General features: G+C 33.7%; 1 pseudogene; it reads right to left on the bottom strand.

The window, feature by feature from the left end:
* Positions 1 to 3,598: 3,598 nt before the first annotated feature.
* On the bottom strand, positions 3,599 to 3,714 carry LOC114204911 (U6 spliceosomal RNA; annotated as a pseudogene).
* Between the last annotated feature and the right edge of the window lie 5,286 nt (positions 3,715 to 9,000).

Raw genomic sequence — 9,000 nt, 5'->3', positions numbered from 1 at the left:
GTCTTTTCTTTTCTTTTTTTTTTTTCCTGTTAAAAATATGTGTGGATTCCAGGGGTAAAGTTAAGAATGGAAAGGTCAGAGTGGGATTGGAATGTAGGGTCATTCAGAACAGTCCAAGAGAATCTTGATCTTCAGAAAGATGGGGGCGGGGAGAAGAGGAAAGACTTTTGAAATAACATCCTGAAAAGCAGATCTAAACACACCATAATTATTGTTCAATATTCGAAAATTGATTTTACAAAACAAAGTATTTTGGCTAGCAAAGACATACTGCTTATCAATTGAGAAATGGGAGATGTTAATGAGTTTGATCCAAAGTTTGAGACAAATTAAGAAAGGTAATATTTCCTGCAGGAGTTTTTAGTTCTTTTGTTTAACTCCTTGTTTATAATGTCTATCCTTGTTACTTGAAATGCTCGTTCTTTTTTCCTTTCCTTTCCCTTCTTTCCTTCTTTTTTTTCTTTCCTTTCTTTTCTTTCCTTCTTTCTTTTTTATTTTATTTCTTTCTTGTTGTAAGATCCTATCTCTGCACTCTGAATCTGGTAAATAGTTCCTGAAGTACTAGTTAAAATACCCTTGATCCTACTCTGAGACAGCCCTGAAGACTTAAATGAATGGTGTTTGGTGATCTCAGCTCAGTCCCCAGTAAATGTCCACATCACAAAACCACATCACTTAATTTTAGGTGATTGATTATATCTGCTTAGTTTAAACTCAGGCTTGAGTCAGCCAGAGGACTTTATTACCCTCCATTCCTGTGAGGGTGGTCCAGCCAGGTCAAAGTCGAGGTCAATAATAGGGCAAGAAGGTACTGGCTTTGCCAGTAAGCAGACCTACTCTCAACCAGAACAAAGAACTTCACTCCTCAGAGATGCTGTTTGTGCAGACAAATATAGTCACCACTAATACTAAAAGGCTACAGTGAACTCAAGTAGCATATTTGACCAAATAAAATCTTTTCATTATCCAGAGTTTGTTTATAATTTATCTAGGAAACAAAATATTTAAAATTATTAATTTATTAGATATTTTAAAAGCAGTAAGATTACATGAATCAATTCATCAACAAAAATATCTATTTAAATATGAAAATTGAAGATACAATTTTAAAAGTAACTTCTAATAGAAAAACATTTAATTATAAATAATAGACTCAAATTTAAATTTGTACACTAACTTGTATATGGTGAAACGTTATAAAAATGTTAACAGTTTGTTCCGAAAAGGAATCTTGTATTTATATTTAAAATGCAAAATCAAAATAGCTATACATTTTTATGTTAAAAGTCACATTTTAAAGTAGAACTAAATATTACTCATGGTAGGGGATTTCAGATTGTATAGCTGCAGCAAAATAAGATAACCCATTAGCACCAAACATATATAATTATTTTTTATGATTGTAATGGAAAATTATAACAAGAGAAATATTGATTTTAATGGTAACATTAAAAACCAGACACTAAAATATGTCATACAAAAAAATTATCCAAAAAAGTTAATTTGGCCCTTAAGTACTTTTAATTTGCAACTTTCACATGAATTAGCCCATTAAATTATGAAGAGAAAGTGCTTTAGTATATTTTTGAATTAGAAACCATATTTTAAATAAAGCAAATTAAGTTGAATTGGATAAAAATGAGGATAATAATAAGTCAATAGAGAAACATATATTATAAAGCTTTAGTGGGTAACCAAACAGACCACCACTGTTTCTTACTCAATGTGGCCTTGGAGAAGTGATTTAATCTCTGAACGAACATTCCCCATGAGGTGGTAAGTTGGGACAGAGGCTTTAGGGGGAATAATTTCTACCATGCAATTTTGTTGTAAAGAATCAAATGATTTCATATAGATAAAAACATATGACATATATTTGATAAATATTTGTGGAGATTTTTTCCTTGTAAAGAACTCATAAAGATGGCTTTAAGGAAAAATAGCTATAAAGACTGTAAGTCAAAACTCAGGGATTGTTTTCTAAGTTTTATAATCCCATTTGTTCTGCAGTGGTCTATTTTGTAGGTAACCTCTAAGTAAACATAATCTTAAACTCGTGTCATTTGTAAATTAGAAAATTAGTTATAAAAACTTAAATTGGGCAGCAGGCAATAGAAATTCCCTCTTGCTTCCATGATATGAGGTAGTGCAGCCATGTCCACATGCCTTCATTTGTCTTAACATCTTAATAATCAGGGGCTCCCGGGTGGCTCAGCCCGTTAAGTATCTGACTTTGGCTCAGGTCCTAATCTCAGGGTCCTGGGATCGAGTCCCACATGGAACTCCCTGCTCAGTGGGCTCTCTGCCTCTCTCTAATAAATAAAATCTTAAAAAAAAAAAAAATCAGTGCAGACTATGGCAAATGCAGGTCAGTAGTGGCAGTCAATACGTATCACTGTGACAACCAAAATAGATTCACCATGTCCCGATTCTTTTAAAAGACCTACAAGGAGGTACATTTTTTAAAAATTGCATTTGTTTAAAAAAATGTTACTTCCTATAAGAGGTTTTCCAAACTCCATTTGATATATAACTTTACTAGATATAACAAACAAACAAACAAAAACCTTTTTACTTTTTGTCTAGTTTTGCATTTTTAGAAACAGAAGTAACACACAGTAGCAATAAGGTAAAGAAATCACAGAAGGGCCGAAAATAAGAAATGAGAGTCCTAAAACCAATGATCCTATTTTCCAGGAATAAACATTGTAAGATATTTATTTATTATTTATCCCTTCAGAACTTTAGGAACATACAAAAATATATATCCTTAACCTATTTTTAAACAAAATTAGGAGCTTTTTATATGTGTGTAGGTATGTATATGCATGTATAGGTATGTAGCTATATATAACAGACTTTACCGTGTTCTGGGCAGTTCAGTAGGATGAATAGTCTAGAATAAAATCAAGTTTCTGCCTTGCGATTTTGGTTAAGTTACTCAACCTGTGTCTCAGTTTACACAATATTAAAGTAGAATGATAATGACAATTAGATCCTTGGATAGTTGCAAACTTTCTAACTTATTATATGTGCTCAGTAATGTTAGCTATTATTACTATTTCATATTGGCATATATAATTTCTATCATTTTAAAGCTGCATTGTATTGAATGGATATGCCACATTTATTTAACCAATTTCCTATTAGTAGACTTTTATATTATCTTTATGTTTTGCTATAAATAAAGTGTACTAAATGAACTTAAGGATAATTCTTTGTGTACTGCAGTGAAAGTGTCTGTAAATGATTTCCTAGAAGTAGAATTTCTAGATTAAGCAATGTGTGCATTAACAGCTTTGGTAGATATTCTCAAATCATCCTTTCAAAAAGACACTGTGTCAGAATACCATGAACTATGTAAAATGCCTATTTTATCACACTATTTACAACACTAGCTAGTATCAATAATTTTAATCTTTGCAAGTTTGATTAAATTGAATGAGATAACTAGTTCAATACCTATTTTATTATTAGTTATATCAGATATCTGTTCATGAACTTAATAGATATTTGCCTTATTTTTTCTGTGATCCATTCAAATCCTTTTCACTCACCTCCCAAGATTTTCATCTTTGTATTTTTTTTTAATTTTCTAAAAAAAATGGGATTCTTCACGAATTTGACAAATCTGTGTGTCATCCTTACACAGGGGCCATGCTAAACATCTCTGTATCATTCCAGTTTTAGTATATGTGCTGCTAAAGTGAGCACTTCACCTTTGTACTCTTACTGATTTGTTAATCTCTTTACATGTTAAGAGTATTAACCATTCTTTGTATCAAAAAATATGAGCAATCTTGGCAATAATCTCAGTCATTGCTTTCCCCTAACAATTTTTAATCCATACAGATAAATTTGAGGCACTTAATTTTATATATATATATATATATATATGCATATTTGCACATAATTAAAATCATATGGTTGCTCGCCCAAAGTTTTTTTTCTAGAAATAATTCACCATTTATATGGTCTCTTTTATAAAACCCAAACTCTCATGATCACTTTTGTAAAAATGAAAACTTTCCTGTACATCATGGACGATCTAAGGATCCCCAATACTCTAATTTACATTGTTGGTGTTTTTATTTAGGTTTACTTAAATTTCTTTATTTGGGTTCCATAAAAGGGATACTTTATCTTATATTTTAAGAACTTGGTTTCTCTCTGCTTTAAAAGAAAATTAGCATACTGTAGATATTTTTAAAATTTTTTATTTAAATTCAATTTAATTAATTCATAGTGTATTATTAGTTTCAAAGGTAGAATTTAGTGATTTATCAATTCCATATAACACCCAGGGCTCATTCCATCACATGCCCTCCTAATGCCCATCACCCAGTTACCAACCATCTCCCCTCAAGCAACCTGTTTGTTTCCTATAGTTAACAGAGTGATCTTTTAAAACCACAATATGATTTTGTTTAATTCTTTTAATAGCCCTCATTTGCAAATATTTAAGAGGGATTTTAGCAGGTCTACTGTAAAAAGTGTTGTATAAGGAGGGGCAGCATTACATATCTTCATCACCTGAGACCTTATTAGAAATGTATATTCTCGGGCCCTATCCCAGACTTACTGAATCAGAATTGATGCTGAAGTGTGAGAAGCACTAAACAGGATCTTGGAGGAGTGGAAAGCCTAGTCTTTCTATTTTCTTCCAGTCTTGCTCTCTTATTGATCACTGTATTCCACACTGGCTTTTTTTTTTTTTTTTTCCAGCTACACATTCCCTTCTCCAGCCTTTCCTTCTGCTTGGAATATTTCTTCCCTCCTTTTGTTCTACTAAATCTTACTGATTATATAGATCACACCTTAAGTGCTACTTTGAGGAAATCTTCTTGCACCATCAAACCATGCTCTTCCTTATTTTGTTTTAATATTTCCTTGTGCTTTTTATCAGCACATGTTTTGGGGATTCTTAAATCCTCCAAACCCCTCCTTTTCACTATTTCCTAATCCCAAGAAGCCGTGTCCTTTCTGGTTCACCCTTGAATCCTCAGATCTCATCATAGTGCTTGGTACATACTGAGACTGAAGTAAATATTACTTGGAAGAATAAATAAATACACGAATGAATAAATCCTCCCCAGAGTGCTTCCTCACTAATTTGAGGATCAAATCTAAACTCAATGATCATTTTATGGCTGAAGACTCCTCTGGTTTTCTCCTCTCCTTCAGGATGTCATGTGCCTCTTTTTCTGTGCCCTTTTACATTCCCTGTTCTGACATTTCCTTTGTATTGTACTTTAACCAGTTTGTTGAATCCCCTTGCTTTTCTGCTTGTCCTTGAGGTTAGGGATGGCATCTCTCTCTCTCTCTCTCTCTCTCTTGCTTTCTCCAGGCCTTTCTCTCTGTCTTTTATTTTAGCTATGTTGACTGGAGCATAGCAGACCCTCAATGACAGCTTTATGAATTAAATTAAATGTTAAGACAGACTTTGCCACAAGTTTATTTTGAGGGGCCAGTTGGTTAATTTCTGTACATTTCAGTTTGCTCACTTATAAAAGGAAAGCAACTTAAGGGAACTTTTTGAAAGATGATCTATATTTCGATTGTGGTGGTGGTTACCCAATGACACAGGATGAACAAAACTCATCAAACTGTGCGTTTAACATGGGTGGATTTCATTGATGTAAATTACAACTCAGTGAACTTAGAAGAAAACTGAAGGCACAAAACTAAATCATGACATAGTGGTCCAATAGGAATTTTTGAGTTGAACTTAGAACGAGTTTCATTTTTTTAACTTATTTTAAGTGAATCTGAATACCTCCAAACCCAGCGCTCACTTTTCTCTTTCACAGACCCATCCCCATGACGACTTTACATGAGGGTTGATTCTCCCATTTTTATTCATCTCCCCAAATAGAAGCCCTTTTCTCTCTCCCTTTTGGACCTAAATTTCTATGGTTTTCCCCATAAACATTAGATCACAATCAAGGGTCATTGCTGAATATGATACCCACTTGAGGATGATGTAAATCCTTAATTATCCAACTAAGTGACTTCCCTAAGGGCATATATCACCCAAGGATTTGCCTGTGTTTAGTCACTGTGGTTCAAGCAAAACTTGGAATAATTTAATTTAAGATTTAGATGCATCTTCACATTACTTTTCTACCTTATAGGAAGATCATCAAGAGTCTCTTCCTCTGATGATTAAAGCATAGTATCTTATCAGAACAAAAGTATCTTATAGAGTAATATATAAAAGTATAAAAATATATTACTCTATAATATATAGTATAACATATACTATATAACATCTATGGTAAAATATAAAAGAATACATATTTTATATATATAATACACAAACACACACAAACCTATAGCATTCTTACCACAATTTAATGTTTATTTCCCGTTCATATTAATCTTTCACTGTTAATACAAGGAGCTGTTGCACATCTAATGTGCTATTAGAAAAGAGCCATTATTTAGAACCTCAGAGACACCTGCTTGGCTTTGCTGGTGGGTTACTTTAAATTTTATTATGCCAGGAAACTGTTTTTCCTTCCCATGCATTTGCCCTCTTATCACTCATCCCATCTTGCACTTCCAAGTCCATCCTGACTCTAATAGGCTAAGCTGCTCAATCATCCTAGAAGTTGACACGTATAACAGAGCAATAAGGAAAAGGGGAAACAAAGGCAGTCTGACTGCTGCACAGCCACCTGGGATAAACGTGAGAAATGGGAACCTCACGTTTTAAATTGCAAAAGAAGAACTTTGTTGTAATCTTACAAAAGTATATTTCTACCCTTATTTTATTTTATATTTTTAAACTAAAAAAACTAAACTAAAAAAAACTAAACTTTTTCACTCTCGCACATAATCTGGGACAACATGGATGAAAATATATTGTGTAAGTATAGATTTTTAAAAATTATAATACAAATAATTGACTAATCCGTCCTGTTTTCCTTCATAGAAGAGCCAAATAATTTCTGTGGTACGTAATGCAAAAGATTCATTTCACATTTTTTTTTTTTAAAGATTTATTTATTTATTTGAGAGAGAGAGAGAGAATGAGAGAGAGAGAGAGTACATGAGAGGGGGGAGGGTCAGAGGGAGAAGCAGGCTCCCTTACTGAGCAGGGAGCCCGATGTGGGACTCGATCCCGGGACTCCGGGATCATGACCTGAGCCGAAGGCAGTCGCTTAACCAACTGAGCCACCCAGGCGCCCTCATTTCACATTTTAAAATAGTTTCTTTTTCTTCCTTTTTTTTTTGGAAGATGATTTATTTATTTGAGAGAGCGAGAGAGTGAAAGCAGGGGGAGGAGCAGAGAGAGAGGAAGAAGCAGGCTCCACACCTAGCCCGGAGCCCCATGTGGGGCTGGATCTCATGACCCTGAGATCATGACCTGAGCCGAAATCAAGAGTCAGAGGCTTAACCGACTGAGTGAGTAACTGACTGACTGAACCAAGAAACATGAGAGAAGAGTGGAGAGCAGGGACGAGCAAAGTGTGGGAAGATGGGAAAGGATAATAGAAATGCATAGGAATTGCAGCCCTGGGGAAATAGGTAGAGAAAGAGGAGTTTAGATAAAAATTAGAAAGAAAAGTCCAGAAAGGAAGAGAAGCTGAAAGGGCTCAGTTTTTTGTTTTGTTTTGTTTTGTTTTTGGTCATGGTGGTGGTAGGTTTGGTCAACTGCCAACGTCTCTCTGCCTTGCACTAATTTATAGCAAACTCTATGTTTTGGGGGACATGTCTAAGACAGGCCCAACCCTGAATTTGTTGTGTCAGTGAAAACCTTCTCTGTCTCTACAAGCGAAAGGGACACCTGGGCCATACTTCATAAAAGCTCTAAGTGGGAATGTCATAAAACCCCACAGATGGAGTCATTTGCTGATGAAGAGCAGATCCACACAATTCTGTTACTTATACTGAAACACTGATACAAGTCTTTTTCTACTGTAATGAGAGCTCTTAATTATTGGGTCCTAAAAGAATGCCTAGAACTATACTAAATATATTTCAGTTTTTAATTAAGTTACTTTGCAGTATAGCTATTATGATTTCTATTTTAAAGATAGGGAAACTGAGGTGCAATGACACAGATATTTGCTGAAGTCAGGTAGCTAGAAGGTAACCAATAAAAATTCAGACTGAGGTCTGACTTCATAGCCTGTGTTCATTTCACACATTAAACTCTTTCTGACCAAGCATCTCAAAAAGCTAAGATGTGTACCAATATACTCAGGTTACAAGAGTTTGCTGTTTCATGTTGAAATAACATCACAAAGCTAGATATAGTTGATGATCCATAGTTAATAGATTGTGTCTATAAAATTGTTTTGTAACTTTAGCAGAGAATAAGTTTCTGTGCAGATCTGTCATCTAAATTATTTTACTAAGTTACTAAAACTCAATATGGGGATAAGAATAATGCTTATCAATTTCCAGCCTGGCAGATGGTGGAGACTGAATCCTAGGTTTAAGCACAACCAGAACACAACTACTTTTTTTGTTTGTCTATTTGTTTACTGTGTGCTTGCTTATACCATTGTCTCACACAAAAAGGAAGCTCAATTAGTTAGAAAATGTTAAAAACCAAAAGCTTTCAAATATCTTACAAATTTATCTTTCATTTTAACATAAAATACAAATCTATTTTTTTTTCAGTTGACCAGTACTATTATCTTTTGAATCTTAAATAAGAGATTATCTCTGCTCTTTGAGTCTAGAAAAACTTTCCTATTGCTAAGCAATTGTAGATCTTACCCTAAGAAAACAAGACTAAGTTGAGAATTATTTTTACTACCTTTATGTGAATTCCAGCTTATATCAGTTATCTTGCTGAATCAACTTACAAAGTTATTAATCAAAATATGAAATGTTATTACAGAAAAAAATTATGAGACACTTGCTTCAGCCCTTGAGTACTGAAGATAAAATTTTGAGTGGTTTTAACTGTGCAATCTCTGATTTGAAACAAAAATCCAACAAGCATATAAGACTCATTTTATAGGGGTTCATTTTTGCCTATGT

The sequence above is a fragment of the Eumetopias jubatus genome, unplaced genomic scaffold (assembly GCF_037043125.1).
Source record: "Eumetopias jubatus isolate StellerSeaLion01/CBP00866 unplaced genomic scaffold, mEumJub1_p1.0 scaffold_5, whole genome shotgun sequence".
Lineage (NCBI taxonomy): Eukaryota > Metazoa > Chordata > Mammalia > Carnivora > Otariidae > Eumetopias > Eumetopias jubatus.
This window is presented reverse-complemented; position numbering and strand designations above follow the sequence as displayed.